This window comes from Nicotiana attenuata, chromosome 9 (assembly GCF_001879085.1).
Source record: "Nicotiana attenuata strain UT chromosome 9, NIATTr2, whole genome shotgun sequence".
Taxonomy (NCBI): Eukaryota; Viridiplantae; Streptophyta; class Magnoliopsida; order Solanales; family Solanaceae; genus Nicotiana; species Nicotiana attenuata.
Genome location: NC_031997.1, coordinates 33287580 through 33299227, shown reverse-complemented (window position 1 = coordinate 33299227; position 11648 = coordinate 33287580). Strand labels below are relative to the sequence as shown.

The 11648-nt window shown below is 38.3% G+C and overlaps 1 long non-coding RNA gene across 1 annotated transcript; it reads right to left on the bottom strand.

Annotated features, from left to right (window-relative positions):
• LOC109232786 lies at window positions 7622–8548 on the bottom strand. The gene is made up of 2 exons (XR_002068994.1): window positions 8165–8548; window positions 7622–7873 (listed from the first exon to the last, which is right to left on the bottom strand). It is a non-coding gene; the product is annotated as an uncharacterized LOC109232786 (long non-coding RNA).

The window sequence follows — 11648 nt, the reverse complement described above, 5'->3', positions numbered from 1 at the left end:
TTATTATTATCTTTTATATTTCTTTTTAGCATAATTATTACATATCTTGATGAACCTACGACTGTGATATGTAATGAGACAACGCAACATAAGGACAGTGATTCAGAGGATCTGGAAGATGATATAATACCCGAGGAAATAATCAGAGAAGTAGAAAACTTTGAAAATAAGCCAAAGTCTAACTTGGAAGAAACTGAGGCCTTTAACTTAGGGGATTCCGGAACGGTCAAGGAAACACGTTAAGCATTCATCTATCACCATCAGAGAAGGAAGAGTACATCAAATTCCTAAAAGAATATAAAGATATCTTTGCATGGTCCTACGACAATATGACTGGTTTAAGCACATCCATAGTAGCTCACAAACTACCCACCAATCCCATGTATCCACCGGTGAAGCAGAAGCTAAGAAAGTTCAAGCCGGATATGAATTTGAAGATAAAAGAGGAGGTCACCAAGCAAATCAAAGCCAAGGTTCTCTGAGTGGTCGAATACCCGACTTGGTTAGCCAACATTGTGCCAGTCCCGAAGAAAGATGGGAAAGTTAGAGTATGTGTTCATTACCGAGACCTGAATAGGGCAAGTCCCAAAGATGATTTCCCGTTGCCCAACATACACATACTGATTGAAAACTGCGGCAAGCATGAACTCTAATACTTTGTGGATTGCTTCGCAGGATATCATTAGATCTGGATGGATGAAGAGGATACCGAAAAGACAGCCTTCACCACACCTTGGGGAATATATTGTTACAAAATGATGCCGTTTGGCTTGAAGAATGCTGGAGCCACCTACATGTGAGCCATGACAAACATCTTCCACGATATGATACACAAGGAAATAGAGGTGTACGTGGATGAAGTTATCATCAAATCTAAAAGGAGTTCGGATCACATAGCAGACTTGAAGAAATTTTTCGAGCGGCTTCGAAAATACAATTTGAAGTTGAATCCTGCAAAATGTGCCTTCGGAGTCCCTGCTGGAAAGTTGTTAGGATTCATCGTCAGTCGTCGAGGTATTGAGTTAGACCCATCAAAAGTCAAGGCTATCCAAGACTTGCCGCCTCCGAAGAATAAGAAAGAGGTGGTGAGTTTTTTAGGGCGCCTCAATTAGGTCAGCCGCTTCATAGCACAATCAACCATGATATGTGAGCCAATATTCAGAATGCTAAGGAAAGATGCTGCGACAAGATGGACTGAAGAATTCCAGAAGTCCTTCGACAAAATCAAGGAGTATTTATCTAAACTGCCTGTTCTGGTCCCACCAGAACCGGGGAGACCTCTGCTGCTTTATATGTCCGTGTTAGATGGGGCTTTCAGTTGCTTTCTGGGACAACATGATGAAACGAGAAGGAAGGAACAGACAATATATTATCTGAACAAGAAATTCACGCCTTATGAAGCCCGGTACTCTTTGCTGGAACGCACCTGCTTTGCTTTGACATGGATAGCTCAGAAGTTGAGGCATTATTTCTGTGCATACACTACATATCTCATATCAAGGATGGATCCGCTAAAATACATCTTTCAGAAACCCATGCCTACGCGAGTGGAAAATGTTGCTGAGTGAGTTCGAAATTGTCTATGTAACTCAGAAGGCAATCAAAGGGCAAGCATTGGCGGATCACTTAGCAGAAAATCCCGTAGGCGGAGAATACAAACCATTGAAAACGTATTTTCCCGATGAGGAGGTGTCATTTGTAGGAGAAGATATCACCGAGGCGTATGATGGTTAGAGGATGTTCTTTGATGGAGCAGCAAACTTCAAAGGAGTAGGTATAGGAGCTATCTTAGTATCAGAAACCGGTCAACAATATCCGGTATCCGCAAAACTCAGGTTTCCATGCACCAACAATATGGCGGAGTATGAGGCCTGCATCTTGGGACTCAAGTTGGCCATTGACATGAATGTTCCGGAGCTGCTGGTAATCGGAGATTCAGATCTTTTGGTGCACCAGGTTCTAGGGGAATGGGCTATGAAGAACACCGAAATATTGCCATATTTGCACTGTGTACAAGAGCTGATCAAGAGGTTCACAAACATAGAATTCAAACATGTTCCGAGGATTCAAAATGAGTTTGCAGATGCATAAGCCACTTTGTCTTCCATGATACAACACCCAGATAAGAATTTTATCGATCCTATCCCAATAGGAATTCATAAGCAGCCATCTTATTATGCTCATGTTGAAGAAGAGATTGATGGAAATATGTGGTTCCACGACATCAAGGAATACTTGGCAAAGGGAGAATATCCAGAGCATGCTACCAAACTCAGAAGTGCACGCTTCGAAGATTAGCCAACCATTTCTTTCAAAGCGGACGAATTTTGTATAGAAGGACTCCTGACCTAGGATTGTTGCGGTGTATCGACACCAAGGAGTCATCCAGATTGCTCGAGGAAATACATGCCGGAACCTGCGGACCGCACATGAATGGTTTCATTTTAGCCAAGAAGATACTAAGAGCAGGGTATTTCTGGATGACTATGGAAACAGACTGCATCAAGTACGTTCAGAAGTGTCACCAATGCCAGATACATGCTGACATGATACGAGTACCACCCAATGAACTCAATGCAACAAGTTCCCCCTGGCCTTTCTCCGCTTAGGGTATGGATGTCATCAGACCAATCAAACCCGCTACTTCAAACGGGCATAGGTTCATTCTGGTGGCCATGGACTAGTTCACAAAATGGGTTGAAACTGCATCTTATAAATTTGTAACTAAGAAGGTTGTAGTGGATTTTGTTTGGGACCGCATTGTTTATCGATTTTGAGTACCAGAGTCAATCATTACTGACAATGCCGCCTATCTCAACAACGATTTGATGAAAGCCATGTGTGAAACATTCAAGATCAAGCATAGGAACTCCACAGTATACAGGCCGCAAATAAACGGAGCCGTAGAAGCTGCCAACAAGAACATCAATTTTCCTCAATATATATTGAGGAAAATTGTGGACAATTACAAACAATGGAATGAGAAGCTACCATTTGCTTTACTTAGGTATTGTACCACAGTTTGCACATCAACTGGGGAAACTCCCTACCTACTGGTTTATGGTACTGAAGTTGTTATTCCCGCCAAAGTGGAAATTCCTTCTTTAAGAATCATATAAGAAGCCGAGCTTAGCGATGCAGAATGGATACGAAGCCGGTATGAACGATTAGCTCTCATTGATGGAAAAAGAATGAATGTGGTATGTCACGGTCAACTCTACTAGAACTTGATGGCAAGAGCTTACAACAAAAAGGTCAAGTCAAGGCAATTCACACTGGGGCAATTGGTATTGAAACGAATCTTCCCACATCAAGATAAAGCAAAGGGAAAATTCTCACCCAATTGGCAGGGCCCTTACATTGTTCACCGGGTATTGACAGGAGGAACACTTGTACTCGCAGAAATGGACGGAGAGATTTGGCCAAAACCTATCAATTCAGACGCAGTCAAGAGATACTATGTTTAAGATTGTTTGCACTTTCTATTTGATGTAACTAAACTACGCTTGACCTAATTCTTGTTTAAGAGAGGATACGTAGGCAGTCCTGTGGGTTCGGTCACATCATAATAAAATCTCCATTTTCCCTATGGTCAGAAACTGGGGCGCATGATCTCATCATGTTTGGAACCGCCAAGGAATGGGTTACCGGAAGTATGCATTTAAACTGGGGCAGAATTTTGAGGAGGATCCTCAAAATTCCGAAGCAAGGAGGTTGCAACGTCTCAAAATGCGTCACAATCATCAGTTCATCAAAATCATTTGATCTCGTGTATTATCACATATTTCAAATAACTACATTTCTGAAAAATAATTTGTCAAATACATGCATGTTTTTCGAAAATTTGTTTCTATGGCAGCCAGACGTTACCCAGGGTAACTCAAGCAGGGCCTCAAGGAAAAAGGAAAAGCAAGGAAATCGAGAGTACGAACCAACCGTCCCCTGCATAACTCACAATTTTTCTTTGAATGCAGGCACAATGAACATGATAGGAATATTCGCAAGTACATACACACAGCAAAATCACTATCTTCATAACGACAAAGTTGCCAAATGCAAACACACCAAGCTAAGAAATACTTTACTCTCTCGCAGCTTTTCATTGCTTTTCTTGCATAGGGCTAAGCACTTCCCTCATCATCGCACAAGGCTAAACACTGCCTTCTTTGCATGAGACTAAGCATTGTCTCCATTCCTTGCATAAGGCTAAGCACCGCCTCCATTATCACATAAGCCTAAGCACTGCCTTCTTTGCATGAGACTAAGCATTGTCTCCATTCCTTGCATAAGGCTAAGCACTGCCTCCATTATCGCATAAGGCTAAGCTCTGCCTTTCTTTGCATGAGACAAAGCATTGTCTCCATTCCTTGCATGAGGCTAAGCGTTGCCTCCATTATCGTATTGCCTTTCCTTTGCAAGAGACTAAACACATTCCTTGAATGAGTCTAGGCATTGCCTCCATTATCGTATAAGGCTAAGCACTGCCTTTATTTGCATGAGGCTAGGCGTTGCCTCCATTATCGCATAAGGCTAAGCACTGCCTTTGTTTGCATGAGGCTAAGCAATGCCTCAATTACTGCATAAGGCTAAACATTTCCTCTCTTTGCATGAGACTAAACACTGTATCCACTACACTGCATAAGGCTAAGCACTACCTCCTTCTTCGCATAGGGCTAAGCACTGTCCTCATCTCATACAAGACTAAGCCCTGTCTTGTCTCGTCCTCTCATATGGCTAATAATCGCCTATTTTCTATATCAAACAATCGATATCTCCACATCTTTGCATTTCATGGGCTGAAACATCGCCGCATTGTTCAAAAGCGTCATAGTCCAAAGGCACCATCCTCATAGCCTGAAGACACCATTCCATGGCCTGAGGATCTCTCAAAACTGCACATCATCATTCAAAGGCATCATAGTCTAGAAGCACCACCCTCATAGCTCGAGGACACCATTCCATGGCCTGCGAATCCCTTATCATAAGCTTCATGGACCAGGACGTCATGGTCTAAGGACATCATTCTCATCGTCCAAAGACAACCCTCATGGTCTGAAGAGAATTTGCATCATGATTAAATTTTCGCAATAACCCATATATATTAGCATGCACCTTGTTTTAAGTTTTGTAGGTAACCGTTCTACAAACAGGAGCAATCCTCGCTCCGGTTTCCGTTCACAATGTTCACATCCTTCGACTACCACAAACGTAACCGACGACCAGTAATTGAATGCCTTTACTCCATAACTGTTCAAATATCTGCCTTGTGGTACACCCGTAACGTCCAAATTCACATTCATGACTCCACCTAAGTGTCCGTTACCTACGAACTATCCTACCCAAAAGAACCTTTTCGAAACATACAACCACTCTTATAATAATTCCATCGGTTTCGTTCGCCGTTGGATCCAGAACTACACACAGCCTGATTCCCGTAACATCAGGGATATGTAGTCAACTCAAGAACCAGGGTTTGGCCCCTATTTTTTTCAAAATACATCATGCCTCACTCAATTCAGACAAAATTGGTCATTATTTTCTTTACCCGACAACTCTTTCATCATTCCCTGGTAAAGAAGGGCAGTTGTTGATACCTAATTTTGCCCTCATTTTTTTAAATGGTATATATATTTTCAAAATATCATTTTGCATCATTACTTAGTTTACAAGATTTATACAAATATTTTATAATTTTTCATAATTTTTAGAGCTTTAAAATTAATTTTCTTGCATTTAAATTACTTGAATATTTATTAATTACCCCTTAAATTATTTTGTGATGATTTAATTACCCAAAGCTATTATTTGCATCAACATATATGTTTCAGAATATTTTATTTTATTTTTTATAAAGCATATTTGTATTTTTAAGCTATTAACATAATTTTACAATAATAGCATATATGCTATGCGTAATTACATCCTATTACATTATTTGCACTCAAATAGTATTTTATGTTTTTATAATATTAAATTATTATTTTCATGCATGTTAATGCACAAACAATATTTTTATTTTTTTTAAATTAATTTTTATAATTTTTTTCGTGTATTTAATTTGTAGCTTAATTTGGAGTCAATTCTGGACCAATTTAATGGTCCAAATGAACAAAACCTCTAAGGCCAACCTCTTTTGGCCCAAACCAGACAACCCCTTGCCCAAACCCGGTCGGGATCTGTTAAAACGACCCGCTCCAACCCTAGCCGTTGATCTCTCAAGATCAACGACCCACAATCACCCTTCCACTTTTAATTAACCAAACCCCCGAAACCCTAACCCATTTCTCCTAAGCCGCCGCCCCTAAACACTCTCAATCCTCCTCTTCTTTCTTCTCTGAAACCCTAATAGCCGCCTCCCTTAACTCTCTCCGATTCCTACCCCAAAATAAAATCAATCCATGATTCCCTTACCTTAAACGTTCTGTCATCTTGTTACTTGCACGATTTTAGCATCACCTAGTACTTGCCTATTTTTGGCAAGTACCAGGCCTTGAGTTATGAACAATCGTCCTCAATCTTGTCACACCTCCTTTTTTCCGAGGGATAGGAAAATAGGGAGTTTTTCCAATTAAAGTAATATTAATCGAAATAGAATAGTTTATTTAATTTTAGAGTCGCCACTTGGGATAATTATATGGTGTCCCAAGTCACCAGTTTATTTTAAATCCCAAAACGAGGAAATTTGACTCTGTTTTAAAATCTGCGAACACGGAAGACCGGGTAAGGAATTCTGTTAACCCGGGAGAAGGTGCGAGACACTCCCGAGCTCTGTGGTTTTAGCACGGTCGCTTTAATCATACTTGGCCTAATTATCTTGTTTAATCACATATTTTAGAACCTATGCACATTTAAACTTTACCGCTTTTAATTATGGCGTTTATGGATTTATCTTGGAATTGGATCACATGTGTGAAAACCCGTTTATTTGGGGCGCTAAAATCATGTCACATGAACGTGTACACAATTAATCACGCTATTTGGCCGAAGTTGCGCGAACGCATGCCTCGATTTATTTTGGAAAATTATAATTATGTCACGCGAACGTGTACATGATCACGATAATAGATTATAAACGAGCCTAAAGCCTACGAATTTAAGGAATGTCTAAAATTGAAACCACGTGCGAAAGTTATACTATTAAAGGAAGAAAATCAATTATAGACTAAAAAATAAAAGTCATATCTATATCGCCGTCTGTTGGTATGTAAACAAAATCTTGGGTGATGTGATGATTTTTCCTTTTGAAATTAATGTTAAGAAGTGTTGATAGTGGACTTTTGATGATAATAAATATGGAATCCGTTGTTTGAGTGAACATGTAAATCTTTATTAGAATGTAAAATGTTTCAACAAATTAGATATCATTCTCCTTAGTAAAACTGGACTCATCCTGGATCAATAAGACATGGGCCCAGATTGGAGCCCAGAAAGTCAGCGTAAATAGCCTACTGTATAGGCCTGGAAGTTCTTTTCTACCATGAGTTTCTAAGATGGCTAAGTTGAGACCAAGCCTAAAGAAAGAAATGTTGGCCTTTCAGCCCTGATAAGTCCAAAACTTCCACAAACATGAGGGTATATAGCATTATCTATGGATATAACTCAGAAAAAGAAGAAAAGAAAATAAACCATCAAGGAACAGAGATACTTTACTCGAAAACAAATAGTTATTTACATGAACTTTACTGTAGAATCTGAATAACTAATTTGCACAAAATTTACAAGTTCTACACTACGTTATCCATAACTTTCTTTCAACTTGGGCCAGCAGACATAGTGTCATCATCCTTCACCTTTTGAACTAATTTTTCTTAGCCTGCTTGCATGTAAACCTGACCAACTGGTGGTCAGGCTCACACCTTGCTTCGCTCTTATGCTGTTTCAGGTATAAAATAACATTCTTCAACTATTATTCTTCAACAACATGCTCAACATTAAATAAATACAACAAGTCTTAAATAGACAAACTTTGTTAAGTAAATTCAACAACTAAAACAAAATCCAGCATGGGTGTAGCAGTTAGGTTAAGCAAATGCAATATCAACACATATAGATCTTTTAGACTATTGAATTGCTAACAATATTAGATCCATGAAGTCATTAATAGATACAACACCAAACAGTCAATTTAAAATAAAGAGAACAAAATAGTGGATATCTTACATACCTAGAGGCAGAAAAATAGCTGAGAAATAACGGACCAAAGAATCAGATAAAAAGACCTCAGCTGCTGCTAATAGAATCAACAGAATCAGCACTTCAAACAGCCCAATCAACTTCTACAAACCCAGGCAATATGCAGCAAATGAACAAAAGCTAGAAGCTAAGTTCTTTCTTCTGAAATGCAGAAATGGGAGCTGGAATCTTCAGAACAATAAAGTGAGAAGGAAGATGACTAAAATGGGATATCTCTAAAAAATGCAGGAATTAGTGTGTAAAACCAGTCTCAAAAATGAAGAAAAGAGTGTGAACTTCAGAGTGTACTTTCGTGTAAAAATCTGTGTGAGTGAAGGGAATGTGAGGCCTCTTATATAAGCAAAGGGTGAGGGAATAATCAGATGAATGCAATCCCTAAAATTTAGGAAAGAAGCATCTTTTTAAACAGAAAATGGACAACTGTTGGGACAACTGTCTTATCCAGATATTCCCTATATTTTTAGCCCTTTTAACTTCTGAAAATCACCTCTTTTAACCCCAATATGACCTAATTCTTTTCATTTTATTGCACTTTAACCCTTTTTCTAGAAGCTTCCTAAACAACTATTCAGATTTCCTAATTTTGGTTTCCAATTACCCCCATAAAGTTTCTGTTATTACCCCTTCACCCCCTTAATTTCTAATTGGCATTCAAACATCAACAATCAAACAATTAAGGCAAAAATCAAAGACAAACAAAACAGAAACAATCTATTAATTAAATCTAACTAAATTACTGAACTAATAAAGTTGATTCCATTAGCCTAAAACACATGCGATTAAACTTATGAAAATGCAATTAACTAAATAATCCTATCAATTAAACAAACCAATCAAAATTAAAAACCCAACTGATAACAGAAAAAGAAACAAAGGAATAGGAGAAAAGAAGTATACTGATTTTGGGCTAGAAATAAATGGACGATTAAGGCGAATCGACGAACAATGATGGCGATGAAGCTTTGGCCGATCACTGAAGAGTTGGCCGGAATTCGGTGGTCGTGAGATGAACCAAGACTAACATCAATTTATTGCTCTCATCAAGAGCAATCAGTTGATGTAGGTTTCAAGTTCAAAATGGCCGAGATTGAGGAGAAATCAAAGAAGGACGGATTTATGGTTTTTCGGCCTTCTTAGATCTGAAATTCGAAGGATTTGGGGATGTTTTTGGAGAAATTGATAGGGGGTTAAGGTTTAGGAGGGTGTGGGGAGTGTGTGATGTCAATTTGGGGTGGTTTGGGGTGTTGCCGCCACCGTGGGGCGATTTCCGGCGGCGGCAGACGGCAGAGGTGAGAGAGAAGTGATGGAGATGGAGAGATAGGTTCTGAGAGGAGTTCTAAGGGTTTGGGGAGGGGTCTGTTTGGACAGATTTAAGGGAAAGAGGTGGGGAGTGCAGGGCCGTTGGATTAAGTTTGATGAAGAGCTGGGATTAGTTGTGACCAAAGCGGGGTCGTTGTGGTCAATTGGGGAGGGGACCAGATTTAAAAGGTCTGGGCTGGGCAGGTGGAGAGCAATTGGGCTTGAAAAATAGTTTTGGCCCAACATTTTGAAGTGAAAAATGGCCTCTTTTCTTTCCTTTCTATCTTTTTCTTTTAATTTTGAATTTGAATCCTACTCAAATTAGTTCAAACATAAATTAAATTCTAAGTTAAATCTAATTTGTAAAATTAAAAATTAATTATCTATTTCTAACATTAAAATAACTAATTAACTTAAAACTAAAGAAAGAAAAATGCTAATTGATAATAGGTGAATTTGACTATAATCACACCTTAAATAATCACCTTCTTGTGTAGTTTTAATGCTAAAAGTGATGACAAAATGCTCTCATTAGTGCTTTTCATGATTTGTAGGTGATATATGTATAAGGAAGGCTAAGGAGCAGTTTTGGAGTTAAAGGTGATGAAAAAGAGGCCAACTGTGAAATTTCCCAAGTGAACCAGGCAAAACAGGCCGAGGAATTCAGAGTACTGGATCCACCGGGAAGCAGCTGCAGAAGATGTGAGAATCCGCGCGGGTGTTTGGCCGCGGTTCTACCGCGACCGCGGCAGAACTGCGCCAGGTGCAGAAACTTCAGGGACCAAAGTGTCAATTACGGGATTTTTAGATCTAAAACCTATTTAAAACATTAGACTTCGCCCAAGAGAGGCATATATTGATTTTTTTAGGTTTCTTAACAAGGAAAACCATTGTGAGAAAAGACTCAAAACATCTTTCGTTTTTTTCTTTTGATTTTTATGATGAATTCAATCTTAGTTTATTTTCCCATAGCCATGAGTAGCTAAATTCCTTGTCTAAGGCTTTGATGGAACCTATTGGGTGATGGACTTCTTGTTTATGTGAATACAAATTGCTAGTTTAATCTTTATTTGTTCAACTTCGTGTTCGTTGTAGTTAATTGACAGGATCCTCAATTAGCTGTGCCTATTTAGTGTGCATAACTTGGAAAAGAGTGCATATTTAGGGTATTGTTGAACAACACAACTCCTAGATTATTAGAGGAATCTATGATTGCGGGTTTAAAGGCGGGATTAGGGATAACGAAGCATTGGGTGTAATCTAAAGTGAATTGTGCTAAATAAAGTAAGCTAGTGTATCTCGAAAGAGTGCAATAGTAGATTACTGTGATTACTCGGGAGAGATTTGCAGTAAGATTAGCGTTCATGATTGATAGAGATGTGTGGGTAAATTTGTATGAGCATAAACAGAAGGGATTCCATCAATAGGGGAAATCATTGCCTTAGCTTTTTCTCATAATTGTTTACAACCTTATTAATTTAGATACAGCCATTTAGTTACTTGCAAGCTAGTTGTTAAAGAACACTCAACTGAGAATTTGAATATTTGAGAAGCTGGTTCTGAAGACTTAGTGGGTCTGAAGATAGCGGTTGATAGGTTAACTCTCTGTGGATTCGACCCTGGGCGTAATACTCGGGTTATATTTGCAACGTCCGCAGAGTCCTTTTTATAAGGCATAGTTGGGCGTGATCAATGATCTTACACGATGTGATTTCAAATTAGTATATTAAAAAATAATTGAGTGAAAAAGAGTTATATTGTAATACTAGAAATAATAATCTTTGAATTGTTTATACGGTTGTTTGATTTTATTGGTATTCAAAATGTGATATATGATATATTATCTAAGACAATTTTTTTAAAAAAAAAAAAACTGAATAAAATTCTGCTTACAAATTTAATTTTAATCTTTTTTTAGAAATCGCACAATACACAAATTAAACATATGAAATTAATTATCGAGTAACCTTACGGAGAAACTCAAATATCATAACCATGCATATAGTTAGTTAACAAACAATTTGAAATATAATACGCTTTAAAAACTCGTAAAAGGACTATTCAATATCGCTATTGTTCGATTAATTTTTAGGCACTTTTAACGTGAAAAAAAAATTACAAGTATATCTCAGTGACTTTCGTACTTCAGACTTCAA